The sequence below is a fragment of the Camellia sinensis genome, chromosome 14 (assembly GCF_055761805.1).
Source record: "Camellia sinensis isolate YWXY chromosome 14, ASM5576180v1, whole genome shotgun sequence".
NCBI lineage: Eukaryota > Viridiplantae > Streptophyta > Magnoliopsida > Ericales > Theaceae > Camellia > Camellia sinensis.
In genome coordinates, this window is record NC_138974.1 from 5,957,014 (window position 1) to 5,978,813 (window position 21,800).

The 21,800-nt window shown below is 35.9% G+C and overlaps 1 non-coding gene across 1 annotated transcript; it reads right to left on the reverse strand.

Moving 5' to 3' along the window:
- Positions 1 to 294: 294 nt before the first annotated feature.
- On the reverse strand, positions 295 to 366 carry TRNAG-UCC (transfer RNA glycine (anticodon UCC)). Its single transcript has one exon. It is a non-coding gene; the product is annotated as a tRNA-Gly (tRNA).
- Between the last annotated feature and the right edge of the window lie 21,434 nt (positions 367 to 21,800).

Consider the following 21,800-nt stretch of genomic DNA (forward strand, 5'->3'; position numbering starts at 1 on the left):
CCCATGCCATGTACACGCCTGTTTAAACTAGTGTATATATATCTCTATATGGGTAGTTTAATTATTTTATAAAGACTCGTATTTATGGATATAATAAATTAACATCTGGATTTTTAAGCAAATAAAATTTAAAATTAGATTTTTCAGCCGAGAAACGTAATGTGCAAATAATAATAATGATGAAAAATAGAATAATTTCACTTCAAAATACATGTTTGGCTTGGGTTTTTTAAAAATAAATTTTTTTATTGTATTCAAATAAATAATCTAAAGATTATTGTATTAAAAACAGACTGCGTCTGCCGGGAGTCGAACCCGGGTCTATTGCTTGGAAGGCAATTATCCTAACCGTTGGACTACAAACGCTCGGTGTTTTTGTGTGGCCTATCCCTTCTATAATATAGCTTCTGACTTTTCTGATCAGTTATTGTTATTTTGTCGGTTAAAAGCCTCTATGATCCATAAAAAAACTTTTTAAATTAATCCATTCAAAATGATTGGATTGTGGCTTTTTTGAAATTATAAATCAAAACTGTAGGTATTTAGTAAATAAAAGAATTACAAAATGTGAAATCATTTTGTATAAGAATTTTGTAATATAAAAATTTAAAAAAAAAATCAATTTGCTTATAGAATTGTGCTATCATAATCTTAAGAGGGTGTTACTTTAAAGCCATAATTGTTTGGACATGTTTGATTAAATTGGATTAGCATTCTTAGAATGGTTAGCCATGGACTTATCAATCTATTTGAATTGTATATCTTATCTAATGTTTAGATTGATTAAGAATTATAAAGAATGATTAAAAATTCTATCGATAACTAATTAGTCCTCTCTTTAATCTCTTATTTTGTATCACGTCTCTCCCCTCTTGGGATTCAATAGTCCCCCATATATGAAATACCAAAATCAATTTGAACCTTAATTTTTTTTAACCAAACATAAAATTATATATTTTATTAGATTATTAATCTAATTGCAAGACTATATGTACACCAGACAAACATTCCCTAAGCTCAATAGTCAAAACGATTAGGGGTGTTTGGGAAGAAAAAAAATAGTCAAATTTAGGCTAAAAATCACAAAAAGACAAAATAGGCTAAAATAGCTAATAAGACAAAATATCACATCAAACCCATAATCATTTCACTTTTTCTCTCACAAACATCACATCCAATCACAAAAAAATCCAATCATCTTCCCAAACACAAAAATTTTAGCCTACTTAAAATAACCAAAAACTAAAATAGTCTACTAAAATAGCCACTTCCCAAACGAGGCCCAACCATGAGTCTATCATGACCAGTGTCATGCTTAAATTGCATCAACCCGATTGTAACAACAACTACCATTGCAACATATAAGAGTTTTAGAAATTAAATTTTTTGGTCTGTAAAAGTGAAAATTTTGTGGCAAAAGACATTTAGGGACCAATTTCTATCGTCGTGAAGATAATCGCTAAAAGGTTATCCCGAAAAGTCAAAAACAAAGCATTTAGCGACAAAATTTTGAAAATGTCTCTCATAAATAGACTTTTAGGGACAAAATAATTTAGTCTCAAAATGATTTATTTTTTAAGACAAAAAATTTGGTCCCCAAATGATAATAATTCGTCGTTAATGTCCAATTTTCATTGTTAAAAAAATAATGATGACACTTACGCAACAAAAATATTTGGTTCTTAACAAATTATTTTGTCCCTAAATTTTGATCTCTAAAACCTTAATTTTTTGTAGTGTACGAGAGCTGAATCTATCATATTCGGATTGGAAGAAATGAGGAGGAAAACCTAATTCCAAATCTCCTTCATTTTATTGTTTGGTATGCCAGTGCATGAAAAGTAATTATCAATTAGCCATTTAAATGGATAATATTCATCATGAAAAGTTATTATGCATTAGCCATTCGAATAGTTAATAGTCCTTCAGAAATATATGATATTGTCATAATTGAACATACTCAAATAATAGAATGAAAAAAATTTAGAATGATGTTCTAATTCCACCTCTCAATTAATAACGTATGTATTAAAATCTGACCATACAACCAACTAAGATCTAAGAAGATTACCTCTTTCAAAATATTTATGAACAAAGCCGATAAACCAAGATGTATTCGTTGAGATATACCCCGGTTGGTCATCAACTATGAAGTACAAGTATGAGTACGGGAGTACTGGTATTGATACGATACAAGTATATCGATACGGTAAAATCCAAAAAAATAGAATACGGGTACGGCTGTGTGTTTGTAAAAAAATATTTATTTTTAATTTGGAGTAATGCAAAAATAGATTAAATGATTTAATTTATTATAATTAATTAACATTTAATACCAAAAGTGAACATATAAATCAAAAATTAAATGTCCTTATAACTTATAAACTATAGCTTAATTTTAAAATCATACTAAGTATAAAACTAAAAATAAAAAAGAAATCTAGTGAAAATGATTTATCTCTGTAGTAAAAGAAAATATTATTTCGACTGAGATACAATACAACTTGGATATATATTAGATACGTCTAGATACGCAAAAAATTAAGAACAAAAAAATTGGGTAATTGTCTCGTGTACCCGGTACGTATGCAAAAATACCATATGCCAGTAAGTACTCGGTACGATATGTTTGTCAAAGTACCCATGCTTCATAGGTCATCAAGTAGGAGGAAACTCTAATACCAAAGTCAGTAACAACACATAAATACTCAGTGTACAAAGAATACTAGAATGTACAAATTCACACGTACCTCCACCCATGGAGGTTGCTCTTTATATAGAGTGCCTTGTCGTTGTCGCCTCCTAGAAATCCTCTTCCTTGTCAAATTGATTTCATTTAAAGACTATATGTTATCTAGGATTCTTCCTTCCTATTTGGATTAGGGTAAACTTCTCCAAAGAGCCCTAATTACAGCCAAACTAGGAGTCATACTTCCATTAGGAATCAACCTCATGGCCTAATATTTTGGCTAGGGTATGGTCAACACCAATACATTGGCCAATAACATTCTGCCACCTGGCATCTCACCCTAAGATTGTGCCAAGTGGCTGGAGTCCGGATCCTCTGCCATACTTTCCTGCCATGCTTCCTGTAGTGCCCCAAAACGACGTCGTTCTGGGGCAAAATTTTAAAAAAAAAAATTAATAAAACAAAACAGAACCAGAGAAGGGAAAGAAGAAAGAAGACAAGAACGACGGAGTGGGAGAAAGCAGATGACACTGTTGGGTTCTTCCAGATGAAACAATGAAAACAAACCCAAATCAAAGAATCAGAGAACCAGAGTAGTGGTTTTGATCAGAAGTTCTCTTCGGTTTTGACTCAAACCCAAATCTGATTTTGAGCCTATGATTTGTAATATATATATATATATATATATTGTAGATTTGTATGGATATAAGAAACCATCTTTGGTTTTGACTCAAGAAAACAAACCCAAATCTAATATATACATTCACATTTTTTATTATATTTTTTAGCCTATGATTTGTAATATATATATATATATATATATGTATTGCAGATTTGTATGGATATAAAGGTATATATACATATATATATATAGGGATGGTTTCATATACATAGTATAATTTTTGATTTTTACCTCATGGCAGGTAGAATATCGACATTTGGGGCATAAGAGTTGTTGAACAGCTTCAAAAATGGCGTTTTCGTTACTGCAGGCGATTACCTCCTCCGGTACTGCAGCTTCAACAATGGCGTCTTCGTCTTCGGCACTGCAGCTTCAACAACGCCTTTGATGGTGACCTCCTCCATTTCCACTTCTTCTTCTGCTGCTGGTGGAGCTATGCAGAATTAGTTGAAAATTTTTAGGGCTTTTTTTGGAGTGGCCAAACAGGGAGTGGTTTTTTTTTTTTTTTGAAATTTTACCCCAAAACGACGTCGTTTTGGGGCATTGCAGGAAGCATGGCAGGAAAGTATGGCAGAGGATCCGGACTCCAAGTGGCTGCATTCAAAATTCTGTTCCCACAACTACCCCTAGCTTGTATCACCTAGATAACTGTTGAGGGGATGTGAGCTACATCGTGCCGAGTTAAGGCCACACTGGCTAACAACTTTCTCACTGCTTGGACGCTTCTCCACATTACCATACGTCGATTCATAGAAAAGCATACCTTGGTTCTCAAAACCCTAACTTTGATACCCCACCTACCTTTGTTGACGTATCAATATACTACTAGACATCCTTCAATCAAAATGCATCGTTTCAATCAACCACTTCATTCTTTTCAAGGGATTTCGAATTGGTGCCATCATTTCATCCATTTTAGCGTCTTTCCATTTTTCCCACATATACATTTATACTTGCATGCTTTTTATCTCTTCAACCTCTCTCTTAAACCTCCACTTTTGTGGTTCTGGAAGATCCAAGCATTCCCAGCCTTTGTTTGTGCTTTCTGGAGACCATTCTGACATTCTGCTTTAATTAACCGGCTTGAAATCCTTCTGTAATCTCATTTCTGGTCTCCTCTCTATTCGACTCACATTATAAGTCCCCCAATCCTTCTCTTGTTCAATTCAATTTCTTTATTGCTTCAATTTCTGCTTCAATTTTCACCGAAATTTGGAGTTTTACTTCATTTTTCTTCAATTTTTCAGCAAGTTATACTCCAAAAACCATCTACCGTAGATTTGTTCTTCAATTTGACCTTCCCCCCCTACTCTTCTCCTACTAAAAAATGGGTGTCCACTAGTGATACTTGTGGATCAGGTTGGGTCAATTAGCCTCTCATCTGTCATCCGTCCGAACTTAGGTAATTGAAAAAAATCAATCTGCATTCATCTACTTAGAGGATGTAAATTGCGTTGGCCATGAGGGTTAGCAAGTGAATACGGATTGGTTTGGCGGTTGGGACCCTTATTGTTTTGAGCATTTTTTGGATTATTTTCGAGTAATTCTTTACTATTTCGTGCCTAAAAATTTTTATTGTTCATTTTTTATAATAAAAATAATAGCTCAACTTTTATAGTTCATAAATAGCAAATACAGTTATTAAATAAAATGTTCTTTTTTAAATACATAATTACTAAAGAAAATATTATTTTTTCACACACAAAGCATAAAAGCATAATTTCATTTTTTTAGAAATATTGGCGGATCAAGTTGGGTCTGGTGGCCTCTCATCCGCCATCTGTCTAAACTTAGGCAGATTGAAAAAAAGTATGCCCACATTTGTCTGCTCAGACTATTAAAACCGTCCATTATGTGGCAAATTGGTTTGGGCCATTCAATTTTGAAGGATCGGATGAATGTTTTCCCACCCCTAGTGTCCACCATTGGAGAGTGGAAGGAAAAAAATCTCTTTCAGAAGTAAAGGACTTCCTTTTTTAAAGAGATAAATTCTTTTTATTTTTTCAAAAATTGGATGTTGAAACTCATTGGCCATGACGTCAGATAGTTGAAGAAAATTATTTATTTTTTCAAAATGAAAAAATCTATTCCAATTTATTTGTTTAATGATATTGAAACAAAGTTTTTGTAAACAATTTAACTTAACTGTTTGCAGAACTAGTTTGTTGGCTAAGATTCCCATGTGTTTTCAAAACTTCACTTTGTTGTTTACTATGTGAGTTTTCCAAACACTATTAAGTTCAGTGTAAATTGTTTTGAAAATACTTGGATTGAAAAAATCTTTTATTTTAGACTCATCTTAACATTTCAACTGAACTAGGTCTAGTCATCATCTGATTATACTATTTATTTATCGAAGACATGGGTGGTGCACTATAAAAGGCTTTTTTAGCTTTTATCATGCTATCATAAGCCTTCTAACAAGCTCATGGATATCGGTTGACCTAGTCATGACAATCAAACCATGATGTATAGATTTCTAGTTAGAATACAGAGAAAACAACATATATATTTTTTAGGTAGTAATAGTTGTTGGAAAAATTAAACAGGATTTATTGTCATAAAAAATACCAAATTAATAATTAATCAAAAATAAAAAAATAAAATATTATTAGAGAAAATGTTTGGAAAAGCCTATTAGGTAGTCGACACATGCAGACTCCACTCTCCTTAGAAACAATACACCTCTTATTCATCGAGCTGAATGGTGTTTCACCCCCAAGATACAATGAACTTCGAAATCACTTATGTGCAGCAAAGTAATAACTTCACGAACATAAATTGCCCAACACTCACTTGGAAAATCCACAAAGCCTTAATTAAGTCTCAAACTCAATGTGATTTTCTAAAAGCTAGAGAGACTTTCTCAAACATTTCAGCAATTTTTGGTTTTGCGCTTGTCCAAAAATGTGGAACTATTTCAAAAGAAACAAGTGTAGAAAGCTATAATGAGTGCGAAGGTGGAAAAACCTTCTAAAATAGAGAATCGATGGACATTATAATGTCCGGCCAAACTTTTGTAAGCACGCCAGACATAAGTGCTTTGGCTGGATGATTTCAAAAAATGACCGACGGACACTTTACGATCCAGCCAAACAAGATTATGTCTGGCCAAGCACTTCTAGCGACCGACAGACTACTTCTGGAAGGTGGTCCCCCAGCATCTTGGAATATGCCATCCAAATCTTTGGAGGCTAAATGGCATATTCCAAGGCATCTCTTGCCTATTTAAACACTCCTTTGTGGAGAGGTAAAGGGTTGGTCAATTTTAAACTCTAAAGGCTAACCATTTGAACTCTAAGGCAATTCACTCTCTCACTCATATACTCATACACTAGGAACTTTCTTTCTCTTCTTGGCTTGAAAAACAAACATCACTACTAGCTTTAGGGAGCTCGGATTAGAGTTTGTGACTAGCTTAGGCCCTACTTCTGCTAGATTTTGAGGAAATCCCTATTTCCATAATCATTTTCTTTTCTTTTCTATCTCTTTCTCTCTATCCAAACGCTTTTATTGTGTTTGTTGGGATTATTGATTACTTAATTGATTTCCTTCTCTTTCTATCTCTCTCTCTCTCTCTCTCTCTCTCTCTCTCTCTCTCTCTCTCTCTCTCATTTCTGTAGTAATTATGACTTGTATAGAGACTTTGGCCAAGTTATTTTTCATTCTTTCTTTCTTTTTGCATTAGAAGCCCAAGCACAGTTTCCTATATGAGAATTGGATGAATCTCCCATCTCACCACTCTTTTTCATGGATTTAAGTAATTTTTATACATTTCCATGTGTTTAAGGGGTAGAATCTCTCTATTCTCATTAAAGTCTCCTTTATTTTGTTGTTTTTTTGTTTTCATTGCTATAGAAGCCCAAGCACAGTTTCCTCAGTGAGAATAGGTTGAATTTCCTCTTTCATCACTCTATTTCATGGATTTTAGTAGTTTATACCTTCTTCAATGTGTTGGAGGGGTATAATCTCTCTATTCTCATCAGAGTCCCCTTTATTTTGTTGTTTTCTTTGTTTTTGTTGCTCTAGAAGCCCAAGTACGGCTTCCTCTATGAGAGTAGACCGGATATCTCCTCTTATATCTCTTTTACATTAATTTGGGTAGTTTATACTTGTTTTCTTGAGTTTGAGGGGTAGAACTTCTCTATTCTCATTAGAGTTCATAAATTTGTTGTTTTAAATGATATAGACGCTTTTTGCGTTGAAATGTGTTGAAAATGTCTTCTTCTTTCTCTCTCTTTCTCTCTCTCTCTCTCTCTCTAACTTATTTGTTTTCTTAAGATTTTTCATGTTGCCTGCATGACATTCCCATGACTTAGTTTAGAATCATGCACTTAAGCCCTATTTATCGTGTCTTAGTAGATATTGCTATCATTATGTGGTATGGCTTATTTTTTATGATTCACATGCCAGTTTTTTGTAGTAACCGAACTCATAGGATTTATTTTATGTGTGTGATTTGCATTTTGTAACATATTTTCTAACTCTTTCTAATTTGTTTCGCTTGGATAGAGTACTCGGTGAGTATTCTTTTCATTCTTTTGCATATCATTCCCTAGACTATTGCATCTAGGATCACGTATAGTTTTCTAACCCATTATGCTCATGGGATGGTGCGGAGAAGTGCTAGGTGAGCTTTTCCCTTTCTTTTATATCTTGGGTGTGTACTTGCTTCCTTACTATGTTCAGCATGATTCCATGAGATTATGTGCTTATATGATATATCTCTATGATTGCCGATTGTTTAGAGGTCTTATGCCTAAATTGGGGTAACTCTAATCTCCTTGCATGTGAGTTAGCTCTCCTTTTTATGAGATCCTTGCTAAAAAAAAAAAAAATACCCCTTTTTGAAATTCGAAAGATTAGAGTATTCCAATGTAAGCACTTGGGTCTATACTTGTTTGCTCCACATAGTAAAGATAACATTAATAATTGAGTTATATGATCATATTGTGTTAATGGATTTCATATCAAGAATTAGTAAAGGCCGATCTTTAATCAAGTGAGTGAGGGTGCTCAATTCGCGACCTAACAGAGAAAACGTTTGAAGGGGCAATGTTTGTACAAGATTTGACACCCCCAATGAGGGGTTTCCACATGTCCATTTGGTGACTTAAAGTAGGTTGCTTTACCCTATTTATTTTGGTGGCAAATTGGTTGGAATGAGTAGATTTGATGCAATCATGGCTTTGATGGGTTTTGGCCAAATCATTGGGAAATTAGGATTCACGTGGGCAACTTTTCTCTTCTATTTTGAAGATATATATATATATATATATATAATTATTATATTAATTATATATGATGTTGAAGATATGCATCAGAAGGACATGCGGCTTTGATCCAACAGTCCCATTTCAAATGTTTCAAACGGCTCCTACAAAGGAAGCGTAAGTTGACCAAGCATGGACACATGGCAACCATCCAAGACCCTTACCCACCATCCAACGACTCATGCTTTTAGGAGGATCTGGTCAGCCCTATCTTTGAGGAACAAACCAACCTGTTAATATTATAATAGTAGATAATATATGTAGATATTATATTTAATAGATAATATATGTAGATAGTTGTTGCATAGTTGTATGCTTTCTTTTCTTTTCCTTTTGCTAGTTGTTGCATAGTTGGTGCTAGCACAGAGATGCTTGCTTTTCCTTTCCTTTTGCTACCTTTCGGTGGCTTCATATCATTCTGTCTTGTAAACCATCTCCTATATAATGGAGGTTCCATTTGATTGCTAAATACATCAAAAACATACAGAGCTAAATTGCTCTCTCAATCTCTCTCAATTTTCTTATATGGTATCAGAGCACAGGTTTTCTGCCTAGCCTCTTCTGCCAACATATTTTTTTTTTTCTACAGATTGCATTTCATCTGTATCCCTTTTTCGTCCATCTCTGAAATACATTTTTCACCACACCAGAGCCTTCGTCTCCTCCGAACGATTCTAACGCCACCAATTTCAGCCCCATCAGACGTTACACGCGCTCTCACGCGCCGCTTCTGTGACCGGCGCGTCGCCTGCCTCCGCCTTCCGCCACACACGCGCTCTACGCGTCCTCCACACTGTCCCGTGCTAACGTGCACCGCGCACTACCTTGCTAACGTGCGCCGCGTGTTTCTGACGTCAGCACACGTCAGCCCTCTCTGCTACCGTGCACTGCCTGCCTGTTTTTGCTAACGTGCGCCGCGCCTTTCTTGCTAACGTGCGCCGCGCCCATTTGCCTCTCATTTTTGTGCCTCTGTGGTCATATTTTGGGTCGTTTCACTCCTTTTCCCACTAATTTCGGCCTTCTGAATTCATTGGTAACCTCGGTTTTTTCAGATTCTACCACCATTGTGCTATTTTTCCCTCATGGATCGCCCGGATTCCTCTAATCACCCTATTTCCGTTATTCTTGACGGGACTAATTATGTCCTTTGGGCACAAGCCATGTCTGGCTTCCTCAAAGGCAAGAAACTTTGGCGTATCATTACTGGGGATGTGTGCAAACCAGTCCCAACAACCACGGAATCCGCTGCCACGGACTCCGCTGCCACGGACTCCGCTGCCAAATATATCGACCGACTAGAAGATTGGGATAGTAAAAATTATCAGATCATCACCTGGCTTCGCAATACTTCTATTACATCCATCAGCCTTCAGTTTGGTAGGTTCCAACTTGAGTCTGCTTCCTCTCCAGCCAAGGCCATCTGGGATTTTTTGCAAGAACGCTATCAGACTACCGGTCTTGCTCACCAATATCAGCTTCTGAGTCATCTTCACCGTATGCGCCAAGAAAACACTCAGACCATTAATGATTTCCTCTCCCAAATGTATTATGTTTGGGATCAACTCGCTCTTTCTAAGCCTCCATGGCCTCATACTGAGGATGCTGCCTTGTTTACTACCTACCGTGACCAACAACGCTTGGTTCAGTTTCTCATGGCTCTCACTCCTCGTTTTGAGCCCGTCCGCGCATCTCTCCTACATCGCACTCCTTTACCCACTCTTGAGCAAGCCGTTTCTGAACTCCTGTCCGAGGAAACCAGGTTTGGTACTCTCCATCCACACCCTGTGGACTCTGTTCTTGCTACTCCCCAGATTCGGAGTTCTCCTTCACCACAGCGGTCCACTACCTGCAACTATTGTCACAACCGCAATCTTCCATCGACTCATCTTCTGGTTCATTGTCCCGTTCGTCTTTGTCGATTTTGCAACAAGACTGGCCCCGGTCATCTCCAACAAGATTGCTTCCGCAATCCTACCCGTGCCTCTCGCCATGGTCCTTCCACCGGGAATCTTTCCCGCAGCAACTCTCACCGTTCTGGGACTCCATTTAAAAACATGCCTGCTCCACGCACTGCTGCTGCCGCCTCCGAAGATTCACCTTCTTCTGTCCCTGTAGATCCTTCCACTCCGGTCTTCTCTCATACCGATGTTGGAGCCATGTTTCAACATTTTTGGCAGCATTCCGGTACTCCTCCATCTCCTGCTTTGTCTACCACCGCAGGTAACACTTCCTGGTACTTTGACTCCGCTTGTTGTAATCACATGACCTTTGATCCTACTATTTTTACTCCTCTCTCTTCGACTTCTCATGTTCCTTCTATCCATACTGCTGATGGGTCTCTTCTGTCTGTAAGTCATGTTGGGTCTGTTTCCACCTCTCACTTATCTTTATCCCATGTATATCTTATGCCTGCTCTCACTTTAAATCTTATCTCCATTAGTCAATTATGTGAGCATGGTCTAACTGTTACCTTTTCCCATACTGGTTGTTTGGTGCAGGACCCTCGGACCGGGCAAACTCTTGGGATCGGCCGTAAGCAAGGACGTCTCTACGAACTTATCCATCTTCATGTTCCGGATTCCTCTCAAATCACTGCTCCTACCACTGCTACCACTGCTCCTCCTTTATCTCATTTTCAGCTTTGGCACTATCGTTTGGGCCATCTTTCTGTTGGTCGTTTGAAGTCTTTAATTTCTAGTGGTCATTTGGGTACTGTAAGTTCTGATGCTTTCAATTGTGTGTCCTGTCAACTTGCAAAACAACCTGCTTTGTCGTTTAATAAAAGTGATTCTGTTTCTCTTGCGCCCTTTGATCTCATTCATTCTGATATTTGGGGACCCTCTCCTACTCCTACTATGGGAGGCGCACGTTATTTTGTTGTTTTTATAGATGATTTTTCTCGTTTTACATGGTTGTTTCTTATGAAAAATCGCTCTGAACTCAAACAACTTTATTACAATTTTGCTGCAATGGTTAAAACCCAATTTTCTAAAACTATCAAGATTTTTCGCTCCGACAATGCCATGGAATATAAAGATTTTGACTTTCTTTCTTTCCTTAGGAGTCATGGTACTCAACCTCATCGTTCCTGTCCAGGTACGTCCCAACAAAATGGCCGTGCTGAACGAAAACATCGGCATCTACTTGACACTACTCAAGCCCTCCTTCTCTCTTCCTCTTGTCCCGAAAATTTTTGGGGTGAAGCCGCTCTCACTGCTGCTTACACTATCAATTGTATCCCTACACCAGTCATTCATAATCACACTCCATATGAGCGTTTACATGGCACCCGTCCCCCTTACGACACCCTTAGGGTTTTTGGCTCTGCCTGTTTTGTTCTTCTCCAACCTCATGAACGTACCAAACTTGAACCTCGTTCTCGCCTTTGTTGCTTCTTGGGGTATGGTATTGAACATAAAGGGTATCGCTGTTGGGATCCTCTCTCCCAGCGTCTCCGTATCTCTCGTCATGTGGTCTTTTGGGAACACACAATGTTTTCCTCCCTCTCTCAATTCCGTTTATCCGTTCCCTCACCCTCTCTGTGTTTTACTAACCCTTCTGCAGATCTGTTTTCTGATGAGCTTCCTTCACTGCCCATGCCTGACTCTCTTGAGACTGCCTTGCCTACTGGTCTTTCTCAAGCACCTGCCAGCTCTGATGGTCCTGATCTTGCTCCCTCGGACTCCTCACCCCCTGTTGAGTCTCTTCCTGTGGCTCCTCCTCCTCCTGCTCGACCACACCGGGTAATCCAACCTTCTACTCGTCTTCGTGACTTTATTGTTGGTTCTACTGCTTTTTCTACTCATGAACCCACCTCCTATCGGGAGGCTCGCTCTAATCCTCTTTGGCAGCAAGCTATGACTGATGAATTACAGGCTTTAGACAAAACTCACACTTGGGACATTGTTGATCTTCCTCCTGGCAAGACTGCCATTGGCTGTAAATGGGTATACAAAATCAAAACCTGTTCTGATGGCTCTATTGAGCGCTATAAAGCTCGCCTTGTTGCTAAAGGCTTCAATCAAGAATATGGTATTGACTATGAGGAGACCTTTGCTCCTGTTGCTCATCTCACCTCTGTTCGCAGCCTCATTGCAGTTGCTACTACCTGACACTGGGATCTTTATCAAATGGATGTGAAAAATGCCTTTCTTAATGGTGTTCTTCTTGAGGAGGTCTACATGCAACCTCCCCCTGGGTCTACTTATCCACCTCATAAAGTCTGCAAACTTCAACGTGCTTTATATGGTCTCAAACAAGCTCCCCGCGCTTGGTTTGCCAAGTTCAGCTCTACTATTCATGACTGTGGTTTCACCTCCAGCTCTTATGATACTGCACTGTTTATCCGCAAAACTGCTCAAGGGACCACCTTGCTTCTTCTTTATGTGGATGATATGATTATCACCGGTGATGATGTCAATGGTATTCTTCATCTTAAACAATTTCTTAGCCATCATTTCGAGATGAAAGACCTTGGTCCTCTCAGCTATTTCTTGGGTCTTGAAATCTTCCATGATTCCACGGGTTCTTTTCTCTCTCAGGCTAAGTACACATCTGATCTTCTCACCCGTGCTGGTCTTACCGATTGCAAGACTGCCTCAACTCCCCTGGAGCCTCAGAGTCGTCTTACCCCTCTTGATGGCACTCTTCTCTCTGATGCTACTCTATATCGTCAGCTGGTTGGCAGTCTTGTCTATCTCACTGTTACTCGTCCTGATATTGCCTATGCCGTCCATATTGTCAGCCAGTTTATGTCGGCTCCTCGTACCACACATTATGCTGCCTTAATTCGTTTCATTCGCTATCTCAAAGGCACCATGTTTCATGGTCTTCATTATTCCGCCCGCTCCTCTCTCCAGCTTCGTGCTTTCTCTGATGCTGATTGGGCTGGCGATCCTACTGACCGCCGCTCTACTACTGGGTTTTGCTTTTTTTTGGGTGATTCTCTTATTTCTTGGCGCAGTAAGAAACAATCTCTTACTGCTCGTTCTAGTACCGAAGCCGAATACCGTGCCCTTGCTGATACTACTCAGGAGCTTCTCTGGCTTCGTTGGCTTCTTGCTGACATGGGTGTTACTCCCTCTGGCGCTACTACCCTCTTTTGTGACAATCACAGTGCTCTTCAAATTGCTCACAATGATGTTTTTCATGATCGCACCAAGCACATTGAGATTGACTGTCATTTTATTCGGCAACACGTTACTCATGGTACTGTCCATCTCCATCCGATCTCTTCTGTTGATCAACCTGCTGATATCTTCACCAAAGCTCATTCTCCTGGCCGCTTCATTGACCTTGTCTCCAAACTCAAGTTGGTTAATGTTTGTCCTCCTTGAGTTTGAGGGGGGATGTTAATATTATAATAGTAGATAATATATGTAGATATTATATTTAATAGATAATATCTGTAGATAGTTGTTGCATAGTTGTATGCTTTCTTTTCTTTTCCTTTTGCTAGTTGTTGCATAGTTGGTGCTAGCACAGAGATGCTTGCTTTTCCTTTCCTTTTGCTACCTTTCGGTGGCTTCATATCATTCTGTCTTGTAAACCATCTCCTATATAATGGAGGTTCCATTTGATTGCTAAATACATCAAAAACATACAGAGCTAAATTGCTCTCTCAATCTCTCTCAATTTTCTTATACAACCAATTGCTGAGAAGAAGGAGGAAGTTGGGCAAAATGTGACTTCAGGAGGCCCTCAAGCAAAATAACTTTCAAGATTTTATAGAGATTTTCAAAAAGCTGTTGTAGATTTTCAGGAGGTCAGACGTGATTCTCAAAAGGACTTGAATGCTATAAATACAAGAAATAAAGGTAGAGCAAACACCCAATCAATCAATCAATCATTCAACACAACTTAGTATATAACCCAATGTTATTTATCCTTAGTTTAACCCTAGTTTAACTTAGGAATAGACTTGAAAGGCATCTTTGTCATATATTTTAGCCTTAGTTCATGACATATGTATCAAATTAGTTATTTTTGGCCTTCATAGGCATTGTTTTGGAACTGAGATTGTGCTCTTGGTTTTAGCCAAAACTTGTGTTTCAATCAAAAGATATATTTTTTATATTTTTGCACAAACACACGTAAATTGTGTTCTTATTTTCTAGGACCAGTTTCATTTTATTTTTGCTTCCATTGTTTGTGATGGGTTTATTTCAACACATAACCTATTGTAGAGAGAGAGAGCGAGAGAGAGAGAGAGAGAGTAATAAGGGTTAAATTCATTTTATTCTCTCATGGTTTGGGTTATAACATGTTATCCCTTGTGATTCAAATATAGACAGTAAATCCCCATATAGTTTTGGATTAAAGTGGCACAATTAGTTTTCCACTCAAACTAAACCACAGACCATTATTTAGAGTGAGATTGATTTTGTGAAAAGACAAAATGAAATTAATACAATAAAAGGATAATTTTACTCTCATTTTTTCTTCAAACCTAAAATTAGATTAATATATTAATTAAAATATAATTAAGGATTGATTTAAAATATAATTAAATAAAAACATAAAATAAATAATAATTAAAATTTGATTAAATATAATTAAATTAAAATTAGAATTAGATTAAAAATTACAATAAATAAATAATAATATAAGATTAATTGTGATCTAAAATATAATTAAATTAGAATTATATTAAAAAGTTAAGAATTATAATATATAGTTAAATATTTGGGATTAATTGTGATCTAAAATATAATTAAATAAAAATTAGAATAAAAAGTTAAAAAATGCAATAAATATTGGGCAGGCAGGCCATAAGTCCATTTTTTAATCTTTTGAGCTATTAAGCCCAAGCTCTAATCTCTTTGGACCAAAAGGACACAATTTGTCCAAAAAGACAACCATCTGTTGAAATCCACCTATCTATCTATATCTGGAAATCAACCTATCTATTGAAATCAATTTATCTATCTATCTGTTGAAATTCACCAAACTAACTATCGGTTAAAATATGACACATGTCACCCATTCAACAACCTATCTGTCAAAATGTGACACGTGTCACCTATTCAACACTCTATATGTTGAATCACACATTTCTTTACCTTACCACCACCACCTATTGTCGTTGATCACAGCCATCATCCGCCGGTGACTTTTCCGGTCAAATTTTCTGGCGCTGGCGACTTTCCGACGTGTCCTTATCATCAAATAAGATTTTACCTTTAATCTAATTCCTTATACACCTTTGAAATGGCATTTTCACCAATTTTCTCTAAATAATTAAGAATTTATTATTAATTTTGATTTAATTGAATTAATGTCAAACATTATAAATTATGTGTATGGTATTAATGATTGCATTTTTATTCAAAATCACATGGGTCTTCTGGCTATATTTGAAATTAAAAAAAAATAAAATGTTTTACTCTCAAAATATAAAGGAGTAAAATGAATTTTATCCTAACTGGCTGAAACGGGAAGGTTCCAATCCTCTCTTCTCTGCTCGAGGGCAGTTCCACCCCTTCCAAATTTAAAACAAAAATTACAATAAAAACAAGTGAATATGCCTTTATGCGGCACATATGATGGAGAGTTCATTCCTAATTCAGTAAAAAAAAAATTATTTTTTATTTTTTTGCTTTAAATTCAGCGGTGTATGGGCTTAAACCTGTACCCAATAGAAAAGCTGAAAGAAAGGTCCAAGTTTGTTTTTTTTCTTGGATGAATAAGTCATAAAATAAAATAAAACAAAACAGAAATACTAGTTTACATGGGCATATCCCAGGAGAACCTAGCCAATCAACTATGATATGGGAAGACGAACATATATTCTAAACAAAAATAAATAAAGAATATGGACTAAAAGAATAATTTCTATCAACATGAAAAGTGAAAGACAACATGAAAATATAAATAAGGACAAATTATATTGGTGGTTCTTATATTTTATTCTTTATATTATTTTGGTTTTTGTACTTTCAATTAAATCGATTTTTATCCTTAATTTTAAAATTTGCGTTAATTTGGTCTAATTGATAATATCGTAGTGTATTTTAAGAAAAATTATCACTAAATTGGTTGACGTTAACTTACTGAGTTTAGTAAGTTTATAATTTCGCCATTAAAATATGGCACATGATACTTATGTGCATATTTCCTATAAAAAAAATACTAGAGTTGTAACCAACTGAACTAAATTGAGACTAAATTATAAACTCAAGATCAAAATTGAGCCAATTGAAATTAAAATAACTAAAATGACATAAGAACTAAAGTATAGGGACTAGACTACCATCATAATTTGTTGGACAATCTTCATTGTATTTAATGAAATAAATAAATTTTGTTTGTGTACTTAACAACAAACGGAATATAGAAGAAATAAAGGATAGGAGAGAGTTCGTTTGATTACAAAAATCAAACCAGAAAATAAAATAAAATAAATAAAACAGATTTTTATTTTGTTACAAAAACAAAATGAAAATTTGAAACAGAAAAATAATAAAACAGAAAATAAATTAATTACTTACCAAATTAATTTCTTGAACAAATTTTCAGATCAAGTCCAGTGTTTAACACTATGTCCTTAAGACAGATTTGTCCTCTCCACGGTGCTTTCAGATTGTGGACGTCTCTCTCCCAAGATAAAATGATCAATAGCAAACAATAGCAGCACTGCAAATTGTTTGCACAACGAACACACTTTGTGTTTACACTCTTTCTCACAAGAAAATAATGCAGCTATCACGTCCCAAATTTCTAGCCCAAATGATAATACAACAATCATGACTCTTTCCAGGAAAACCGAATATAAATCTCCAAACTTACATTACATGATACAATAGTTCTTCATGCAACAATACATTAATCCAACAACAAGTAAATAAACAAATAAATACCCCCAAGAGTTTACAAGTTTCTAAGGCTTGAGTCTGGTTACACAAAACAGTTATTCAAACTCACACACATATAGTCCTTGGATTACACACAGAGTCACAGCAAAATGAGAGTCGTACTCTCAACACACATTTTCTCGCCTTTAGTTAGGCGGCATCACCACATCTATTCCTGCACAAAAATCGCGTAGGGTGAGCATAAAGCCCAGTAGGAAATCCTTAACAAAATATATACATTTTATACAAGTCTCAAGGGATGAAATGCACATGCCATGCTATGCCCTTTTGAAAGAAAATTACATCTTCATCTTTGAAAACCATCATGCTCAATGATGTCATGCAATTTCAATTCTTCAAAACTTAACAATTCATTTCAAGAACGGTAAATATGACTCTGATAATCCCTAGGTTGGTGACTGCAAGTAGACTATACAAGTACTACCAATTTGTCATTTTTACCGGTATTAACCGAAAGGCTCGACACGTATCCGCACAGGTTTTCAGTCTTTCACCCCGGACCCTCAGGCCAACTTATTCAATATCATCTACACTATAACGCCCTGTATTTTATCACTCGGATAACATTACCAATATTCATTAATTAAGTTCATCTACAAATAACATTTCAACCTTGGATGAAATGCTGAATAATTAAATATACATATTCCCACTCGTTATACAACAATGACATTTACATACAAATAAAAAAAATGCCCTAAGGTTTATAATAAAAGAGAGGACACTACTCTTTATAAAAAAAATAGCACTCAGCCAAACAACAAATGAAGTAGTACAATCCATCACTGCATTACACTTATGAAATGGTAAAACCCATTGTTTGATCTTCAAATCTGAAAAGCATTTCTTGTACACATGTACAAACAGGGGGTGAGCAACCACTAGCTCACCAAGCAATCTCATATTAAAACATTAGAAGATATGCGGGTACCAAAATACTCATACATATACATGAAATCATATCATGTCAAAACTATATGATTTTATTACATAATCTCTTAAATCAAATTTATTTATTTAACCACAACAAGTTAACTTAAATAAATAAACATGTTTCAATAGCAATAGGACATCATTTTCAATTCATTCAATTATCTCATTATCAATTGAATCAAATAATTAAACAATTTATCAAATCCATTTTATACAGTCTTATGAGATAAATGCATATGACATATCATGCTCAAAATATTTTTCTCATCTTTTGAAAATCTTACGCACATGCCATTTTGAAAACACATTAATCCAACAATTTCAATAAAATTTCAAGATGGTAAATACGACTTAGGTAATGTAACAAGTTGAATCAAATTGAATTTAATTATTTATTTATTTATTTATTCTTTTCAATATCTATGTAGTAATTTTTTTTTTTTAAATATGTTTGTGGTTCGAGTATTGACTGGAGTTGGATTGATATGAATTTCCAAATCGATTGATTGTTTAGTTGTTATTATTATAGCTGTGGTGTCGTGGACCATTCTATTTAAATTGGTGAAAATAAATTATATTACTTCTTGATTTCGACTTCGTAAGGCCCGCTTGGTAAAATTATTTTTTTTAGTTTTAGTTATAGTGATTCTTGGGTCTTGAGTAATAAATGAGATATAAGTTCAATTTTTGGGTTTTATTTTATTAGCCCATACTTAATCATTTCAGTTCATATGTAATTATGTAAATGTTGGGGACAACTTTAAGTCTTTTAAAGCTAATTTATACTTTAATCTTAGTTGGGAATTTATTTTAGATTATTAAACTCCATTCATTTTGGACCCAATTGATTGAATCGTGACCCGTTAGTAATCATGTAATATTGTTGTGGTTTTATTATTATTATTTAATTACCATAAAAGAGTTGTGAATATTTATGGTGTGTACCATTAAACGAAATATATTTTGTGATGAGAAAATATTATATTTACTTTTGTCATTAAAGATGTTGAAATGTATTTTTAAATTGATATATATGTGTGTGTGTGTGTGTGTATATAGTTAAATATTTGTTTAATTAGATATTTGTTTAGGAAATATCTATAAAAGTGACCAAATGGCTTTTTTTGTCAAACTTTGGGAATTCTTGCCGTGAGGAGAAGAAAAAGGGGTTCCAATGTTGGTTTTTCATGGGTTTGATCTAGTGCAAGTCATTTTTGACCCCTAGTGCTTTGGATCAAAACGTAGAGGGCGGAAAAGGCATCGTTTGGCTCCAAGCAGATTTAATTTCTATTGCCAAAAAATTTGAAAGCTTATTGGCTTGAGGTGGGGTTTCTTCCTACACTTCTTTATGTACTTTTACTTGATTATATGGAGCTTAGAGTTGTATATAATTTAATTAAAATTTTTGAAAATTTTGTGATTTATTTGCTTAAAAGAGAAATTTTGAGAAAAATAAAGAGTTGATGCCCAAATTGCGAAAGTGTAAACGTGGAATATGTTTGTAAGGTTATGAAAGAGCTATGTTTTAAATTTGAACAAAAACGAACTTCGACTCGATTGGTTTTGAAATTTTTACCGGTTTGTGACCAAAAGAGCATTTTTAAAGAAAACAAAGGGATTACGTTTAACTTTTGGGGCTTTTGATCAAAATAGGATGTCATAGTTGAATAATGCTTGGAGAATGAGTTTGGAAAGAAAATGATATTTTCTTGGGCATTAACGGTATTATTTTGCTTAATGTATCTGTTGGAATAAAACCGACACGGTTAGAAATGGACCTTGAGAGGTTACTGGACGTGATTGTGATATGAAAACTAGTGTAGTTGTTCATATTTGATGAGATGTGGAATAGATTGTATTTATCAAAAAATATGAAATTTAATTGTTTAAATATCTGTTTAGAAATATCTGTTTTGGGCTATCGATGGAGGATAGCCATGATTGTTGTCAAAATGCATGAGACTCGGGTACATTGAACCACATTCCTCATTTGTTGCATTGGACATTGCATTTCATTCATTTCATTGGAAATGTATCTGTTTTTGAGAAATGTTTGGAAATACATCTGTTTGCAAAAAGATGAATACTTGGTGAATCTGGGTAAGGGGTGTAGAACTGTGCGGTTAGGTGTCGAGCCTTCCAGTTTACTGGTAGAAATGACAGTGGTAGTGCATTTCGGCCTACTTGCAGACACTCACCTAGAGATTCACAGAGCCTATATTCATGTAACATATATGGCTTAAAATGGAAATAATTTTATATCTGTTGTTGCATCTTAGCATTGCATGCTTTATAAAAAGAGAGATAAACTATTTTATCATGAGCATGGTATGAGCATACTCCTCTTTAGTCTCTTCATGGTCCATATGTTGTGTAGTATATCTCTACTGGGCTATGGCTCACTCTATAAGGGAAATCATCTCAGGTACAAGTGCTATACCTCCGCCAAGGCACTGACTTTGGAGGATTTGGAGCTAAGGTTTCATTTTTGTTTTATGGTTATTTGTTGAATGTAAGCCCAGGGCTGTATTACGTTAAGTTGAAACTTCATTTTGTGTAACCAAGAATGTTCTTGGAAAATTTCTAAGCCTGTAAGGCACTTATTATCTGTTTGGCTTCTATTTCATACTTGTTGTAAAATGCATGCTTAGGATTGGAACTGGGGCATTGAGATGTGAACAGCATGTATTTGGCATTTGCGATTAAATAAAAATGGATGTATGGAATAGTTAGCTAGATATATGTGTTCGACTATCAGGTGGGTTTGTTGTATAAATAAATATACCCTGCCCAATGTAGACACCCCATTTTTGACCGTCTTCAAGACTTGGACGTCACCGTTTGAACACTCGGTGATCATCCATGTTTGTGTTCGTTTGGAGTTCCCGGAGGTCTCGGCTACGCGCCTTGCCACAGGATCTCCGAACTCGACCGTTTAGTGTCTGGTTTTGCACCAAACACTTGCATTTTGCCTTGGAAGGGCAGGAAATGCCTTGTGAGGCATCCCCACACACCACCGGCAGTGGCTAGAGGCCACCGGCTGGTTTTTGCTGCCACCGGCAATGTATATTGCCGGTCGACACTATTTGGTGCCGGTCGGCACTCAATTTTGCCAAAATGGCATCTTTGGCAGGCCGACTACTGTGCATCTGCTTTTGCAGATATTTTAAGACAGCTGTCTTGCCTTTTGCTCCCCTCCATACACGTGTATGGAGGGATCTCCCTCTTATGAAGCTTGTCTTGTAAGCTTTACAAGACAATAAGCTCTATAAGAGAGGGTCTTCTCTCTTGTTGCAAGGGTTAGACACTTGAGAGAGCTTAGACAACCATTTTTAGGGTTTTGAGTTCTA